The sequence below is a fragment of the Ciconia boyciana genome, chromosome 5, assembly GCF_034638445.1.
Source record: "Ciconia boyciana chromosome 5, ASM3463844v1, whole genome shotgun sequence".
Taxonomy (NCBI): Eukaryota; Metazoa; Chordata; class Aves; order Ciconiiformes; family Ciconiidae; genus Ciconia; species Ciconia boyciana.
In genome coordinates, this window is record NC_132938.1 from 73,551,951 (window position 1) to 73,572,014 (window position 20,064).

Below are 20,064 nucleotides of genomic sequence, written 5' to 3' on the forward strand. Positions count from 1 at the left end.
ATGTTACCATGCAGAACTGATGACTATACAAAAGATACTTCCCTAGAGGGAAAAAAACCCACCTCACTTATAATAGTAAATTATATTGACTAGTATATTATATTGATTTTTGAGTTTAATGTACACAAATAAGGAAGATCCTTACTTAACTTGTTAAATAAGCTAAACCCTGTAGGAGGATGTTCAATGGATTTCCTAGGAAATAAGAATATTTCATGAATATCATTAAGTGGAGCACAGAAATACACAAGAAGCCATTTAGCATAATAAAGCTCCAACTCCGTTAAGCCTCTTGAGGCTTACCACAATTTTCAAACAAAAAGACTTCTCCACTCTCATAAAATCCCAAAACAGAATACAAACAACACAAACAGCAGCCATCCATCGATCCATCCGGATCTCTCTCAGATACTTGTCATTTACAATTCACACTCTGTTGAAATCCATGCAAGAAAAGAAAACGGTGATTTAGTATGTTTGCAAGTCAAAGGAAAAAGTGTCTTGGTTTCCTGTCTGCCCAATTTTCTTTTCTCAAGTGTTCCAGAAATCATACTGGAAACCATGGGCATGCCTCAAGTCTCTGTGAGGACTTGGCTTTTCATGAACTGTTAGGGCTCGCAGAGATACAGCACCTTCAGTTTTGGGGAGCTGCAATCTTCCCTGTTCCACATCATTCACAACCAGTTACAATTGATACTATCCATTAAAAAGAATCAGAAACGGCAGAAATGTAACTATACTGCAGATTAAATAACTTTATGTATTTTGTAATTCTGCTAGTCCATACCTGTGGCTGAATAACAAAGCCGATATAATTTTGAATGTCATCCATGTCACTATGCTCTTTGACTTTTACATACAAATGAATCGCATCATCTTTGACACCAAAGATAGAAATGTCTTGGTACGGCGTTCACACTGGCAATTTCTTTCAAACACAATAGGTAGATAGCACTCCGATGAAGAGTAAGTTGTGAGTTGCAGTCTGGCTGCCTACTTGAAATACATCTTCCCTGAGGCACTATGCCCCTCTCCCTCTTCCGCAGGCAGCAAGCAGCACGCCATGCAACTCACGAGCCACCGTTCATCTTGAAAGCTGTATTTAGATTGCTACTTATCCTTGTTCTCCACATGTTGCAAATTCTTTGGCTCAAGTACAACTCTCATGAGATGCTGCAATGTCATTATGAATGTTTGCTTATTAAATGAAAGACTGATTTTAAATCAAGATCCTTTTTATTAAAAAACGGGTATGTCAAAGCCCCGACTTTCCATTACTAATCAATTTCAACACCACGCTTTGCATGAGCTCTGCAGGACAGAGAAATGCTTGCATCTTTATTTTCATGGGAAATTCAGTTATCCCTTCACAAATCAGCAATGTTAAAGTGTTTCTATTATGATTACTAGGACAAGACACGCACGGAAGCCTCGTCAACTCTTTCCAATCCTACTTCAAGTTGCACAGCTCTGTTTGCTAGAGATGCTGGCCAGCACGGCTGAGCAAGACAAGCATCTAGTGTGGCAGGGAGTGAGACCGTATGCAGCCAGGCAGCTCTCATTAGTATTGGTGGAATCATGCACTAAAAATGCCTCCAGATCAACTTTGGTAATTTACCTCTACTGATGCGATTTAGATGACTATCGGTACTGACTCTACTTTTTTCCATGTAAACAATGTAACTACGCTACAAAATAGAAAATATGTAAATCCTATGATTTAACTTTACACAGCAATTCTGTACTAAGCTATACTATGTCCCAAAAGGTTTTGCCACTAGATCATTATTTACTAATGGGCTGTAGGGTAGCAATAGAACATAACCTCCAAAGGCACCAAGATGAATATTTAATCCAGAGTTTCTGCCCGTTAATATTTTATTAAAGCCTGGCTATTTTCCACCATCCTGAAAATACTATATTTCATTAATGATAATTGTGAATCTCAGTGGATTCAGATTTTAGCAGCTTCTGGATATTACAATGAAATAATTCCTATGCTGTTCATTAACAGCAAAGATGGTGCTATTTGCAGCTTCAAGCCCCGATATTTATTTGTTAATAATTTTCTTTTAACCCAATCAGTACAGGGTAGGAAGTGGGTTCAGAACTCACATTAATAATAGTATTACAAAAATAATTCCTTTTTTCAAATACAAAAAGCAGCACTTAGGCTCCAGTTCCCTTGTGGTGTGAGAAATAAGACGCAGGCCCTTCCTCTGTCATGAACTGAGCCAACTCTCACAAATGATAGCTCTTCACTCATCCAGGTAACATTAATTGGATATCACAGCCTGCTTTTTTCTGGCCCTGTGCAAAACAATATACATGATGATGGTGCCAGCAACAAAGCAATGGGCACTAAATTAAATTTTCTAGATCAAGCCCAGTAGAAAAACCTTTCCCTGTGCTTTTCTATGACTAGAAGACTAATCTCCAATGACTTTATTGAATGTCTTTCACAGATATTCAATTATCTAAAACAATAAAACAAAGCAAGGCAGTTTATTGCCTTGGGAACAGCAAATTTCCTTCCCCCTTCATTACAGAGGTACTGAAAACAGAAAATCCACTTCTTGCAAGTCCTGTAGGAATGGGATGGAAAGAAAATAGTTAAGCAAATGTTCAGGATCACCACACACAGAAAAAATTCTTTCACCTTCCTTAAGCCATTAAGTTGCAGAAGAAATTGCACTAGGAAGTTTTCTGCTATTCTTTTTAAAAGCACTTCTACGCTGTTCAGAGAGCTTTTTAGTAATTACAATGGACTAACCAAGATGTGCCTAGCAAGAGATGCAAACCCGGCTACATGGCCTGCCTAAGAACTGGAAACCTTTTTAAAGCGAGAGCTCCACCACCTAGAAAACAAAGGATTTAGAATCACGTCCTTTAATTCCTTGCGAGAACAGTTTTGTTTACAGTGTGGAGCGCGGAGACATCTAAGCTGCATTTGATGAGCAAGTGTTTATCATCTCTGGTAGCTTTTGAACTAAAAATATATATTAAAAAAAAAGTTCAGTATCTATTTACATTCATGCTTACCTGTCACTAGGAATATTATTAATGCACATAAAATCAAACACATTTTGTTTTGAAGGCTAAATCTTCAAAACTGTAATGAGTTTTAGTTTAGCAGAAGTTACATAATTGATACACATGTTCATTAACGAGCTTATTTTAGCAGCAGATTTTACCATATAATGCTTTCTCCCTAAGTAACGGAAAATATTTATTACTTTCATTTCCTATGAGAATATTATTATTCAAAACACACTTTATATGAAATATATGCATTTATATATTAACATATTTTGGATATTATGTGTGTTGACATATACGTATTTAATTTTTAGATGCAAAATGACCCCTATGTACTTTTCACTTTGTACCATAAGACTAATCCCATTCTGAAGACATATAATAACCCATTTGTCATCACTCTAATGTTTCATAGATGCTTGCAATATCTTGGTTATATTTCATGGCTAAATATGTTCATTTTTTTGTTTGTACTTTTAAGTTCCGCCTGACAGTACAGGTATTCAGTCCTTGATCTAATGCCCACTTCAGTAGAGAAAAGCTTTTGCTTACCTAGATGAAGCAGGTAAGTCCAGCTTCATTGTCCTTCAGAGTGCAAACTGTCCTTCCCTCACTACAGTTCGAGTCTCTTACTGTGTTTCAGCCCATGGCGAGTGGATGCTTTATTTCAGAAGCCTTTCACTTAACATTGCCTTGTGTGAAAATACTTTCGCTTTGCAATTAAAGCATTCATCCATTTCCTTGAGAAATTATGTCATTTAAAAGGAGAAAATCAATTTTCTTAATATTTTGCTTTATATTTTTCTTTGTTGGTCTGGCACTATTTCTACACTTAATTCTAATGTCAGTAAAAGGAAGAATTTTGTCACAGAATAAATAAAAGATTCCTCTCCCCTCCCCGGTCACATACACACAGACACAAAAATAAACTGACAAGTTGTTTTCAAAAAGAAACAAGTAACAGAGTTATTTACTCTTTTTTTTTCCTATGTACATCACTGAGGAAAGGGAAGAGGAGATAGAGGACAAACGGGTGAGTATTCTGTCTCCTCTCAGGATTCAAAATGTTTTGAGAGCAGTGACTATGACCAGAGGAGCATCAGCAAGTCAGATTGAAAGGGGTAGGTAGAAAACTGATAATGTACAAGAATACAGCGAACATGCAGGGACTTTTATGTACTTTCATCACAAATCTTGTAACATTCAGCACAAAATGATCTCAAACAGCAGTTCTGATGTAACAGCTGATGAGTTTAACAGATGCTAAGCATTTTGCCCTGTTGTGATGAGTGACATACGGGGGCCTTTTATTCCAGGTGAGAACTGTATTTTTGACCACAAAAAGGACTCATACAAAATCTCATGTTTAGGCAGACTCTTAAATGTGAGGGTCCATTAATTATTCAGACAAGGTAGGAAGTTACTAAGGGTTGCATTAAATACTGTCACAGTGCGCGTGTGAGCGAAAGCATACACAGAGCATTTGACTGATGATACGCGGCAAAGCTCTCACATATCCTCATGAAGTAGACAGTTGATAATGGCAAAAATGATCATTAATTAAAACACAGAACTGAAAGATGCTTATCTAGAATGCCATTAGCTACAAAGCACGCGTGGGGTGAAGCTGAAGGATATACATATGAAGAGCTAATGGTCTATGGCTGCCTCCTACAGATCCTGTCCCTGATAAGGATTTTGCTTCTGCAAGATAAGGAAGTGGCAGAAGAGCTAACTCACTTGATGGGGCACTTTTCACTTTGCCTTCTGACGAGGACTACAGCAGAAAATAAATATGGAATGGACAAAATGTATTACAAATTTGTAATACAAATTACATATTTAAATGTTTCCCTATAAGAGACTTTTTTCTTTAAATACCCAGAGCAATAAGTGCCGTTACTTCCATAAGTGAACATGCCTCACATAGCATATTACACTTAGGTATTTTATGTCATTTTGTGTACTCTGAGCTGAAATGTTACAGGTCTGGGAGGAAAAGTAGTCCTCCACTGAAAAAAGTACAAGATTATCACTGATTTTATTAAGAGGAGGATTTTGAGTTTTATATATACATAAAAATATTTATGTGCATGTGTAGCTGAGTTGGATTTTAAGTACAGCCTAACAAATAAATGTATTGTTATACACTAAATTGCCTTATATGTAAAAGCACACACACCTGAAACATAGTTTTACAATACTCATAATAATCTTGACATATATTCATATTACCTTTACCTCTTTATATCTTTTCATTTATTTTTTCAGAATCATTACACAGAACTTTAATAAGTAGTTATCCAACGCTTATAATACTGGGCAGAATAGTGCACAACAGAGAGAGAGAAGAAAGCACTTATTTAAAGAGCCAATTGTTAAAAACAAAACAAAGAAACACCCTTTTTGTGTGCTTGTGTCCATTCAAGGATGCTGAAGATCTTGTGATAAAAGTAAGTACCATTGAGTTGACTTTTAGGCAGAATGCAAGCTGCTTGATGTGCACACAGCTGAGTGTGACATGATTATTCAATTACATCTGTATCATTCATACGTATGTCAAAATCCTTTTAGGTCCACAGAGCCATCCAATATCAAATTTTAACTTTTTTTTTTTTTTTGCATACTTTTTCATGCAAAAATAAGATACTGTGTCATGTTTTCCTTGGAGACCTATACTCCCTTTTTTATGATTTATTTACATATCTTAAAGTAAGGAAAAGGTGCAAGATGATGATATAAGCACTCTTTTGTGATGACTTGTATAATCTACACACAACATCTGTGAACAAATGCTAATTTCTAACTTACATAGCTACGTAGGTAGGAAAATAAGTAAAAAAAAAGAATTTGTTCTACCATACTGTAACATCCCTCTCACTCCTCTGCAAACTAGCAACAGTTGCATTAACAAACTCCTCAAGACTGCCATGATGAGTGAGAAGCACAAAGTACGTCCACGCACAAATGACTTACTCCTACTTTCTTTAGGTTAGAGTCTAACTAAATAATCTAATTTTTAAAAAAACCCCAAACAACAAGAAAAAGTGGCCAACATATTTGGAAAAACAGTTACTCATGCTTTAAAAAATAATTTACTCATGCAATTTAAAAAATACAGGACTAGTACTTTAACAATTTATTTTTATTTCAGATTTTTACAGATTTTTTTTAAAGCTAATTCTAGAGATTTATAGAGGCAACTTTAACCTTGCCTTTCAAATGGAAGAACTGTAAATGCATACATGCGTAAAGGAGATAAAGGAAAGAACAGCCATTTAAAATTTAAAAGCCAACAAAAAAAATCCCCAAACCTCCCTCCAGAAAATTTCATCCATAAAGAAAATCATTTTTATTTTTAAAAAAAAGACAAAAATGGAATATGTGGCTGACGTTGCCAAAAGTATCTTTTTCTAAAATTGGAAAAATACAGATCCTACCAGCCACCGCTAAAACAGATGCCAAAAGAGAGGCTTGATCATCGGTTTAGGTGAATGTACAAGGAATTATTTTGTACCTGCCCTCCTCGCTAGGAATACAAAGGGGAACAAAAAACCCACAACCCAACCCAACCCAACATCAAAAAACCACTAAGTAATGTGCTAAAAATCTCTGAATTGCTGTAAGAAGGCGAGCACTGAACTGAACTTCTCTAACAGTTCAAACATTATGCAAAAGCAAAGAATAAATCTGTAGCACTGAAGACAATTTTTTAGATATAACTAACAAACAGGTACAATACAGAAGCACTAATGTGACACTGCAAAAAAATTATAAAGAGATTTTTTGCCTCCCTCTCCAGAATGCACATTTCTTTAAACTGCAAATAAGAATCGGTGACGTTTTCCCCTCACAAATCTTGGGAAGCTTTAGTGCCTTGCTCTCCTTTTCCCAGAGGGGTACAGAGCTCTTGTTACGCCGCTCACCATCGATATGAAGTTGGCTTGTTGGAACAGAGCGTTACTTCTTATCTGTCCTCTATATGTGTACGAATGCATCTGCTGGTCTCTCCTATATGTAGTTATTACACAAATAAGAAATAGTGACCTCTGTGCTATCAGTGGAGCTATAATCAATCGCCTTGTGGAACACAAGCGAAAATCTAATTAATTTTTTAAGGAAATTATCAATAGGAATGCTACCAGCTATAGACAACGTGTCTCGGCACTCCCATGAAAGACTGTTTAATACACCAAAGAACAGAGACATGCACGCACGCCTCCCAGCCAGAGCAAGGAAGACATATCCATTCCCTGCTGACAGCTGCTGGAGACTTACCAAAAGCACAGCAGAGATTCATTAGGGGAGCTTCTGCCAGAGAAATGCTATGAAATGAACGGCTAGCCCATGTCAGAAGCAGAGAAGTAGCATCAACATAAACACCTGAAGCATTATTCTTTCTCTGTTTAAAATCAAAACTCTTTTACGGTAAGAAAATTTCCAGGCAGGCAGAGGTTTCGGTGAGCCACCCCAGTAACCAGGGATCGTTTCTGTTTGCTTCCCCATTTGAAAGTTGAAATATGAAGTCTTATAAACTTAAAGAAGCCAGCCCAACCCATCTTCATAACAGAAGTTCACTTTGGGTACAGAGACATCTTCCTTTCAAGGAAAACTGAATATTTTGACCGGGAACTGTGACACTGTAATCAAAATAATTCAAGAACAAACATGCAAAGATTTTACCGATCTCATATTCAATTCTGTGCAAACAGTCAGTGATGTTAATGGTAGGATTACTCAACTGTGATAGCAAAGAGCAGAATGAAAGATCAGGTGGTATTTTTCTCCAGACGTATACAGGGCACAGTGCAATTCGATCCGCTGCTTACACTGCGCTTCCTTCGGGATGAGGACGCGTTCTGTGGTTACACAAACGTCAGCACAGCTTGACCCTTGGCTCTGAGCTGGATTCCCAGTCACCACCAGGAATTCCGCGATGGAGCGAATGGGGCCGTAACGCTCCCCGCCTGCACCCCGCCGGCGCGGGCCCACCCTGGGCGCTGCGGGACGAGGGCTGTGGAGGCTGTGCCGTGGGGCTTCGGCCGCACGAGGACACGGCAGCCGCTCTGCTACGCGGTACGCGGCTGGTGCTTCACGCTTGCTCTTACATTTAGTTGCCTGTGAGGCACGAAGGACCCATCTTAAAATTCAAGAAGACATCTTGAATTCAAGAAGAAAATTCATGAAGACATCCTTGGTGCAGGATCCAAGCAGCACAACACAACAATTAGGGGAATTTCTTTATCTTACCTATTACACCGGAGTCAAGGGTTCAGCCACCCATCCCATCTGGCACAAACTTTCTACTCCTGCTAACAGAAAGAAGCGGCTGCACAGCTGTTGCTTCTCAATCCTGACTACAGACATACTGTCCTAACCATAACATAGCTAAGGGGATGCTTCAAATTTGCCAGCTCAGCTATGGAGTACATTATTTGTCCCCCTCTGGTGCTTTCTGAAACTGAAATATATTGCCGTTATGTACCCACTTATGTATACAAATAGGTGGTTCAGCAAACAAACACTTTGCTTGAAGATGCTCTGTTTTAAGCTAATAGAGAAGTAAAAATTGCGCAATCAGTTCCTTTCCTATTTATTCGAGCGTTATGGAACGATAATACATTAACAGCCTGTTCTGAGCATAACAAAATCTCTTGGATTCATGCTGGCAGTAAGTGGCCCTTTGAGGATTCGGGTGTTTTCCCCCCAGACACTCTCTTTATTCTTCTGGTTGATCTAAATCTTACCAATTTCTTCCTCTTGAAGTAAAAAGCAGTCCAGCTCTCAGATGGCTTGTGGTTTCTGAGACTGAAGTGGAGGGAGAATGACAGTCTGTCCATCTCAAAACCTATTTCTGAATTCATTCATGAGCCCTCATTAAAGATGTAAGAGAATTATGAAGGCAGAGAAATAATGAAATAGGAGTCTTTTCCAAACTGGCCTCGCTATCCCACCACACTCAAATATCTGATATCCATTGTGACACACTTTCTTCCGCATTGATGAATTTTAATTTCTGTTGCTCAAGGGTAACACTTCAGGAACAGTGTGAGTGGTCATTATATCACATACATATTAGAGTCTACCTCTCTTTAAACTAGATGCCTGAATTAATAAGGTCCTTTTCCTGTACTGTGCTGCCATACTGGCAAATACTTTCTGACTGGGTAAAACTAAAGTGCAAAAAAGTGCTTTCCCAGCTGTCTTGCGAAGTCAAGATCAGAGAACAGCATGCAGGCTTTTGATACTTCACGTCAGGATGTGCATTCTCCAGAGCTCTCCATATTGCCGACAGAGGCCACATTCCTTGACAGCCTTCAACTTGGCGAGGGGGCAGAAAAACTCCTGCCTCCCCCCCAGTGCACCCCACCTCCAAACAAATCACAAAGCACTACCATCACCCACAGCAGAGGATTAAACAATATGTTACTTTTGCCAAACAAAGACAGATTCAGCCTGGTCAAGGCCAATTCACCCTGCTTTATACACCTGTATAAACACTTGGAATGATGCTTCAGAATTCATAACTGCAATTACTAACGGTTTGACCCCTACCACTTTATCCACTTTCCGCTTTGAAGGTAGAATATACTCAACACTGAAGACAGGACCTGATTTGTTAATATTGGCTTCAAAAGGTAGGCTGAAGTGTAATGATGTTCATCTTTTGCTGAAGACACAAAACTGGACATCTACCAAAACAACGTGCACGACCTCCTGACTTAAAGCAACCTAGGGTTTTTTCTTTACTGCAGAGTAACAACTTTGGCACAGGCTAAAAAAGCTGAAGTATAAAAGTCAAAAAAAACTTTAAGAGGTTTTTAAGAGGAAAAATGTAACACTATTTCTTCACAATAAACTAGCTTATTATATGATTATATCATATTTTCTATTTTCTATATCAACGAATCAAAACACATTATTGTGCTACAGAGCCGAATACTCTGTCTGAGCACTATACCAACAGATGAACTCAAACTTCAGTGCAAAATACTTAAAGAAAGATGTATGCCCATTTCATTATGCTGCAGCAATCTCTTCGTGAGTTGTCAAGAGCAAAACTGTCAGTCCATGTCACAGAGGTACTCAAAGGACTAATTTGCTTGGGTAAAATGCTGCTGTACAGTTTTCTGAACCACCTTTCCTAAATATAGCTTGGGTATTCCAGTACAGCAATAAGTTTGCCACATAGTATGTTAACTGTGCAGAAGCTGCCAGTAATTTTGCTTTCTAAGTCTATCAGTCAATACCGCCTGATAAGATCACCTGAGCAACAAGGCCAGCTTTTCAATATTAACCAAGTTTATACCTTATCTTTTCCCAGGTGACTGGCTGTGACACCAGGTGAAAGGGTGACGAAGAGTTCAAAACATGAGATAAATGATAGATGCCTGTAAATTTAATTAGCAAACAAAAATCCAGGGATAGCTATTATTTAGTGGAAAGACATAAGCCCTGGCAAGATATCTGTGGGTTCTCCTATCTTGACATAACAAGGGACACACTGGCAAGGGGAAGAGAAGACCTAGATTCTAAATTTTTCCCAACTATGGGGAAAAACTCTCCCCCGCCCCCCAGCTGGTTTGCCAGACTGGTCTTTGCTTGAAGCTACTGCTATGCTCCAGCCATCTCACTCACGCGCAAATGAACACACGCAGACAGAGTGAGGCATGCCTGCCTAGGAAATGCCTCCCCAGACCTACGTCTGGGCCATCAGCAAGCTCAGCGTGTTTGCTTGGATCCATTTCTTCAATTAGAAGAGCTCTGTCATCCTTGCGGCTAAGCCACGACTCCGTTTTGGAAGACAGGAGATAAAGGGTGGGGAGGGGGGCGGGGAAAGAAAGCAAGCAAGCTGAACAGGGAGGAGGGGAAAAAAAAAGTTAAGATCTTTAGAAATGATTGCTAAGAAGTAGTCCTTTCAAGGCAGGTTAAAGTCCTGTATCAGTTAGCACTACTGCACCCACAATACAAAGTTTGCCCAAACCTGCACTGACAGGTCCCTTGTACAAATAACTTGTTCATTTGTGGACCACCTATCAAGGTATACTGTTGTTGAGATGCAGATAGTGTTCTTTTAAGACATGGTATCCTGCCTGATGTTTTTTCAAGTGTCGTTGGACAGACAATACTAATATGTTCTTGGTAAAGTGCACACTCTTACTTTAGGATTCCCAGCTTTCTTACAGTCTCTAGAAGTTTGAATTGCATACCAAATGTTTAAAAAAATAAAAGTGTCTACACAACACATTTTTTAACTAGTTGTTATTAGTATTTTAACAATATCTCATTGCAGCAGTGTTATTCTACATGTTTTAAATTTTATTCCTTTTCAGGTGACAGCAAGCAGAACCAAAAAAAGTAAGTTATGTTTGAATAATACATTTACGCTGCTATTATTTAGCGTGTTCTTCAGCTCTCTCAGAACCTGAACTGTTGGCAGCTTTCCGGAAAGCCGGTTTTGTAGTATGTACCAAATACTAGAAAGATAGAGATGTATTAAAATTTGAGATTGACAGACAGCTGGCTGGATTTAAAGGGAAAGTAAGTAGAGTGGCAGTAGCAACTATGTGAACTTAATAGCAGAAAAGTGAGAGTCATGGGATATCCAGGATCAGATCAGGCTCTGTCAACCAGAAGATGCTATTACACCTTTAAGGCCATCGGGGCTCCCAGTCCGGTAAGGAAACAGAAGATTTAAAAACAGCTCTGTCTAGTGTTAAGGGAGCCCAAAGTAATTTGAGCTGGCAGAAGGATTTGTGAAATTGCATCAGCGTGAGATAAAGTTTGGCCTGCTCTTCCTGGCTAGTTGAGAAATAGGGTAATGCAGTGAGAACATACTAATGCTTTTTTCTTTGTCTCTCTTTTAAAATTATTCTTACATTGGTTTTCAGTTTGCACATAATTAGTATGGATCGGCATGCCTATGGCTATTTAATGCCATTCCTGTTCTTTGTAGCTATGGTTTTGTTTTTCCTTACTGAACACCAAATGAAATCGAACAACGATCACTCCAAAGTCACCCTATGGAAGAAAGTACACAAGTGTCAGAAATCCTCTTGCACTGAGGAACAGAGTTTTTCATACTAATGAGGTCACCTCATTTACTTTATCATGGAGTCATTGTTACAGTAGGATAGTTGTATTACATCAATAATTTTAATTGCAGTGTTACCGAGGTGTGAACAAAGTGCTCTCCCTCTTAGGGATTTACATTTCAGGGAACAGGTAAATCATATGAAACACAGAAAAAGGAAAGCTGGTAGAATTAATAAAAGAGATTACCATTGGAATATAGTCTCCAAATAATTAATTCCACAACTTCAATATTAGAATTCATTACCTTTCATGACCCTCCAAAATTATCTGTATTTTTTGACCCTCACAGAGACTGAAAAGCCCTTCCTTTCGGTCATATATTTGAGAGACTTCTGTAGGATTTTGAGATTTGCATAGATTCTACATAATTTTTCCACACCAACTAGTTGTTTAAATTTTTAGTCTGTTACTGATGACTTTAAATAGCACTTTTTAAAGTTTCCCTTGCAGACAGTTTGCACGCGTTGATGAGTTTTTCTCAGGTATCTTGCTACTACTTTAATGATTCCTTGCTATAAGTAAATTAGAGAACACACTATTTTCTTTAAGAGCTAGCCCTCTAATTTAATATCAGTAAGTAGCAACTAGCAAGTGCAATGATGACAGTAGGTCTCTATTTCACACAGTCCCACCGTTGCTCCTTCACCCCTCCTTCACACTCCAGTTTCTCTGCAGGTAGCGTAATTTCACTAAAGTAGAAGAGAAATGCTAGAAGAGTGTTTCTACATACTCCTCTGTCTAAGCAGGGAAGGAGTTGCTAAAGAAGTGTCAGAACTTTCCCTAGGAAGGTAATGGAGTTATTGGGAAGCCTAGAGAGTAAAATTAAAAATGACCCAAACATAACGGATAGCATTCACTAAGAATGACACAGAGATTAAAGATAATGTCAGACATGGTCCCAAAACCAAATAAATACTTTTCTGTATTGAAAACAGAGGCAAGGACATTGGTTATGATCAAAGGTAAGACAGCCAGGGGAAATACCAGATAGTGAACCTTTATCCTGAGATAAGAGCAAAATCCCCAAATTTAAGTTGATCAAACAAGGAACAGGGAATGTGCTTACAGGAACTTGTAGTAATATTAAGAGCAGAACAATAACATATAACAACAGGAAAATCATAAAGCTTGTAGCTCTCTCTAAGAAGGAAGAGAAGAAGAAAACAACATTAGGCAAGCAAATTTAAGATCAGTAGTCTTATCTCAGTTGACCAAAACTCTATCCCTCAAAACTTGTGTATAAAAGATAGGCATCTAAGTTAATGGAAGTTTGGTAAACTTGTGTTGAATTTTATTGAAAACAGATTGTTCCAGACTAAGGCAATAATTGCTTTATAAACAAGATAAATTGAAATTAAGTTCAAATAAATTACTGTATGTTCAATATAGCGCTACAACAAAAATCATGAGTTCAGCTGTAAAAGACAGGTTGTAGTACAAGAATTGTAAACTGTGTAAAGAATTAACTAAAGAAAAATAACAGTGATTTGCACTGGAGTGGAAGAAAGTTGTTCAGGTGCTCCTCCAAGGATGAGTCTTGGAACTAATGCTAATTGGTTAATGTTAACAATTTTGTGGGATAAAAATGGAATGGACTTGTAAAGTGCGTTGATCAGCAGAAATTATCAAAATAAAGTCGGATGTAACAGTGAATAACTCAGGGAAATGATGGGAGCAGTAAAACTGTGATGATACTCAGTCAAAGTACAAGATCGTTTATTCATCAATACAAAGCATTGCTAGTTTTAGATATGAATTATTTGGAAGTGACAAAAGAAGACAGAGACTTGGGTTTCTTTTTCAGACTGATTGACTGAGCTATTAATTCAGTGTAGCCGTGGAAGAAACAAATACAGTCTTGTGAGGTGGCAGCCAATGTATTTCCATTTTATAAAGTATCATTAATGTCATAGTAGAAAAACCCTTGCGAATCAAAACAGCTTAAAACAGTGACATCTACCCTGCCCATAGCACTGAGATAATGAAAATATGCCTCTCAGAAAGCAGAGAACTTAGTTGACTACTATGCTGTCACTTTTCAATGAGTAACAAACTCATTAAAACTAAAGATGATAAGGCAATATATTCCTATGCCTGAAAAAATTCCTCACATCAACCTGAGAACAGAAACGTTGCCATCGTTACAAATCAGCATAAGCTTCAGCCAACAGAAGGCAACCAGACAAAGTTAACCCATTTGGCTGCTATTATGAGCCTCATGTTTAGATCTTGAAGACAGAATTTCTAATGAAGAACCTCTACCTGAATAGCGATCCGTCATCAGCTAGGCCATATCTAACGGCCTAGAGCAAATTGCTGATTCAACTGTTGACCTGATAGATCTCGAATGACTCTTTGCTATGTTACTTTTCTATTGCTGTTATCAATGTATAAAGCTCATGTTGCATTTATGAAAACTGTATAGAGGACTACAAGACTCTAAATATAAGTTATCTAATTAGGTATTTCTTTGCTGTAAGTGTTCCATGTGTAAGCAGACATCCATCTTGAAGCCTGTTCCCATCTAATTTCAGTGGAAATGTTGCTATCTTCTTTCATGTAAGAAGGCTGGGACCTCTGCATTTTTATTGCACATTCCCCAGGCTGCAGGGCTGTAACATTTGTTACCCCAAAGCTCCAAAGGATTAAGACCAGAAGCCAGTTAGAATGCCACACCATGGCAAACCAACACAGGCTTATAATAATCGTCACAATTAACATTTGGCATTTAATGTACAACTTCTTAATATCTCATATTACAGTACACATTAATCCTTTTTTGTTTTTCTATTTACATCAGGACTGCTGAATGAAAATTAAAAAGTACCTTTATGGAAAGGACACAACTTTAATGTGTCCTGGTAATAGGCATATTCTTTCTACTTATGAAAGAAAAAAAAAAAAAAGCCGTATTTTCTGATTTTGCACAAATGTTTTGAAGCCTTTCTTTCCGCTGTACCATGACAGCAGCTTCTCACTGTTCAACATCTACTACCTCGCCACGGGAAATAAACCTACTAACACAATTTTATGATTTGGATTTCCACCACTTTCTGTCCTCCCATATGTGCATTTCTCAGCAAGTTCCCAGCACTCAATCCATTTGCCAAAAGCTACCAGCCTGCAACAAAGCTTTGTCTCAGTCACCATAACAAAACAGGGGATCAAAGTAGGAAAACTGGCCAAAGTTGCAGCCACAAGCTTGACTTTCTATAGGCTCTGCACATTGCCTGGATCCTCTGTCAGAATCTAGCTGGGACAGACTGGCATGATGCCACCTGCAGTACTGGGTACCATTTTTCAGAAATCAATAAAAAAAACCTTCTGTAACAGGAGCAAGAAGCACAAGCACAGCTTGGAAAGTCCCAACACCGATCTTGTGTGACCTCTTCATCTAATGCTGTATAATTACAACACAGTCTTTCCAAATACGTCTCCTTCTTACCTAATTATAGCATTGAATAGGAAATCTCATGGCAGCCCAGAATCAGACAGGGGAAAAGGAACTGAGGGTTTAATCACCAACCTAAAGGCAAAAGCAGTAAGTTATGCAGTATGATTTTGAAAGTAGTTCTACTCATTCCCTCTCACAGGTTAGATACCTGAGGTCAGGTTTATTTATGGCATAAATCAGTACACTTCAATGGAGATACACTTGGGAAGAATTTGGCCTGTTTTAAACTGTAATTCAAAACTGAAAAATCTGTAGAGATCCAGAGAATTTCAGTTTCTATCACCTTTACATTGTCTTTTCATCATTTCCTGTTATTTACTTCTGTAAGACATGAAGTTAATGGCCCACTTTTAAAGACAAACAAAAACATCACCATTCTAAACGTAACCTAACAACAAGGACACGCACACAGAGCTGTATGTTTCTGTGTGATTTTTTTTTTTTTTTTTTTATGATGCCTTTTAAAGTTTTGGAAAATACAGCATTATATTTACCAGTTAAATCAGTACACTGATTGTAAAAGTAGTTCATATACAATTGTATCTGCACTTTTTAAGTAATCACACTGTTATTTGGCATTTAAAAATATCTGACACATCACATGTATGATATGCAGGGAATTTTCTAAAAAGTTTGACTGAAGGAGAAGGGAGGGGAGAATGTTTGGTTTTTTTTTTTACCCAGTACTTTGGCATCATCTTTCATCTTAAAATATGAACATAAGGAAAAACAAAACAGTCTCACAGATCTTTTAAGGAAAAAACAAATAGCACAACATTTTAATAACACCAGCTGAAGACCTTTTGTTTGTTTGCTTCTTACTCATCAGATAGTCACAGTAAATACTCCAATACTAGAACTACTGCAAGTGAGGAGTAGAACAAAGACTTTAAGCTTCAGTAAAAAGTTAGGGCATGATCTTAATCTCAGTCATGTCCAAGTGAGCAGATACTGCGATCAGCTTTGTGATGTGTAAGGGACTGAGATGGTGTGCAGGAAAAACAGAAAAACCTTTGTGCAATTATGTTGTATGTCATTAGAAAAGAAATTCCCACTTTTTGCATGAAAGAAGATGGTATGAGAAGAGCCCTTCCTAAGTTATCATTGGGGCTGTAACTTCACTGCCACAACAGTGTTTTTACCCCTTCCTCCTCTTTCTGGCACAGCAAGTGCTACTTAATCTGCATCTGGAGCCTTTGGGCTGCTTCACTCTCCAGACAGCTGACTGCAGCCCCCAGAAAAGGTTTTTTTGTTGATGACCTGGCTTTAATCCTCTTCATCCTATTCCCACCAAAAATAAGCGAATGCCTGCAGCTGAAGTCAAGTCAAACCAACTTTACCTGATGACAAGCAGGAAAAAAAGACATGCAGAATGGGACTCGTCCTCCAGTGCACGTTATTAAAATCAGTTACAGCATATGAAGAGAAGGAGGTCTGCAAGTGAAAAAGGCAGACACACATCACAGACTTTTTTCCACAGTGCTCGAAGGGAGAGAGCTCCTTGATTCCTGGTCACAGGTCCCCACTGACCTCCTCCTGGAAACGTTAATGATAAAGGTGATAGCACTTGATGAATGCCTCATAACCGTGAACATAACCTCTAGATTTAATTCAGCCGTTCTTGTCTCTTCCACTTTCTGCCACAGTCTTGTTCAAGAGTTATGTTATCTTGGCTTATAACTTTGACCTCTGAAGGCTAGGGGCATGGAGTCAATCAATTCTTCATACTTTAGACCTACCTGAAGGACTCTATTTCATCATGTCATTGTATTCACTTTCTGAAATATTCTCTTTGAATATTGTGAACGTGTTTTAGCTTCAAAACTACTATGAAAAAAATGGAGTGAATTCTCACACCCTCTTCCAGCTGTAGTCATGTTTTTCAATTCCTTATTTTGGCAGGGGGAGGGGGGGTGGGGGAGAATCAACATAAAAACCTCATGACACAGTCAGTAGTAAAACACCAGTGCTGGTATATACAAATGAAGAAATTCTTACTTTTTTTAATTCCAAACTGACAAACTAATGCTGTCTTCTGTATTTATTCTCACAGTACATGTTTTACTTGAAGCCATAGGCAACAGAATAAGGATGGGGAAAGACTCCTAACAATTCGTGTTTGCCTATCCCCTCTTACAAGTTTCTTATTATGGGTAGCCCTTATTTCCACTGTATGTACAGCTATAGGTATGAATTAGTTTAAATATCAAAATAGGCCATTAAATAGCTAGCCAATTAGATAATCTCCATTACGGGAAAATAATGCTATTTAATTAGCTTGTTAAAAAACACCCCCATACACATACCCTGAGGATAAAACATCCTGTAAAAGAACAAAAAGATATTTAGCCACAACAGCTGCCAACTTTCACAGGTATAGAAACTTATTTCTCAGAGCAAATATATAGAGACCATTGTGAGATTTAATCTTCTTCAAGTCACAGGATTCAAAACTGCCTGAAACCTGTTCTCTTGGCTACTATGTCTGAGTGCAAGGGAGGAAATGCTGGCCAGATGTGTATCGGAAGAGAGGAAATCCCTCTCACCCCTCTCCAAAACAAGATATGTAAACACTAGCTAGCTCTGAACAGTCTGTGGAGAATCCAACTTACTTGGCACAGATGCAGCTTTCTCAGTTACGTCCTTATCCCCCTTCCTCCCAATGCACACATCTGCCCTTCCATCTCCTACATTCATTCTTTTTAAAGATAGATTTTTAGTTTTCCTCCTAATTAGGAAAACTATGCAGAAAGATTCACTGACCCTTAGAAGAGCCTGTTAACTGTCAAGCCCAGAGTCTGCTGCCCAGAAGCATAATTTATTTCTTGTTATATTTGAACTGTTGCTAAATCCAGAAAGAGGAAACACCGAATGACATCATTAATTACCTGCAAAACAAAATGAAGTTTGCTAAGTTTTATGTAGAACCTGAATACTCTTGCAAATGCTCCTGTAAATTTACATTACCCTGGTAGCATAAAAAACTTCTCCCAGTTGTTCAAGTTATCTGTAAAATACAGTTGTATAAAGACAGAGACATCATGCATAAAGAAACCTTCACTACACTATAAACTTCCCCAGAGGAAAGAAAAACTTCTGCCTTGTGATTCAAATACAGATTACATGAACTAAGTTTTGACCCAAATTATGCTGGGATGAGAAGATATTTAGAATCTGAAGTGCACTTCATAAAGCAAATAGTTGACTGAACCAGACCAGTAAGAATATTTTCACAACACGGCTTGATAAAATCCACGATAACCTTATTTTTCCAACACAAAAGGCCAAGATCCAAAATGATGATGCTATAAATCTTAAACCACCAACCTAAAACCTTTCCCAGCTACCCAAAAAATTACCATTAATAATTCCAATATGGAAATTTCTTGAACTGTCCAGGGGAAATTCTCCCAGCTAGTTTCAAACAATGTAATTTAATGGATTTTAACAAGAAATGAGATTTAATGAAAGAAAACAACTCCCCCACAAGTTTATTGTACTGTTGCCAAACTGTCATTCTTTGGCATCCTGTCTCCACCTAATTTGCAGGTAATTAGCAAAACCGCTTGGAACAGACATCATGATCTTTGCTCCATATAAAATGAGGGATCTTAAAAAGGGAGTTAGGGCTCAGGCATCATGTGTAGGATTCAGAGCAAACATATATACTTATCATTTAAACTGTCAAATAGTATCCTGACTGCCTTCATCTGCTTTTCCAAAACAGGTCTTGTGTCATCTGTCAACTCTGCAGTGATTTCTGGAATACTCTAAGCCTTCTACCTATTTAGGTGACTGAATCCCGAATGACACCAAGCTCATAACCTACCAACTATCAGCTGAACCTCTAAGATGTGTGCATTTGATCCATAGCATACAGGTGTTAATTAGAATCTCACCTGCAATAAAAGATTATCATCATATATTTTCCAAAGGATGAGAGCATCCCCAAAACCTAAACCTTCAAAGCTAAAAAATATTAAGCCTGAAACACCTTAAAAGCTCCATTCTCACTTTTGTTTTTCAGGAAATAAAATTCTGCTTCGCAGCTTGCTTGAAGACCTACAGTAAATCTGCTATGTAAATCTGGAAAGTCACTAGAAGGAATTGTCTTTGCAACCGAGGCATAGCTCATATCCTACTTAGCAATTCTATCCTATAAACCTGCATCAGGATCTCTCATTACAGATAATCTTTCAGTTGCATGCATAGATGATATTGGCTTCCACAGTGCTTTACAAGCTTCACAGTACTATATACCATTTTACTAAAAAGGGTACATTCGTAACACTCGATGAGGGAAGAGCCCCCCTGCAGAAGACTGCTCGATACAAACATTCTGATTATTCCTCAAGCATATTTTCTTAATCAATCATGGCATATATAATCATTATATAAAAATGTAAATATGCTCACGCCAGCTCCCCTACAAATGCTGATGTATTGCAACTAAGCTTGACAGAAGTCCAAGAGCA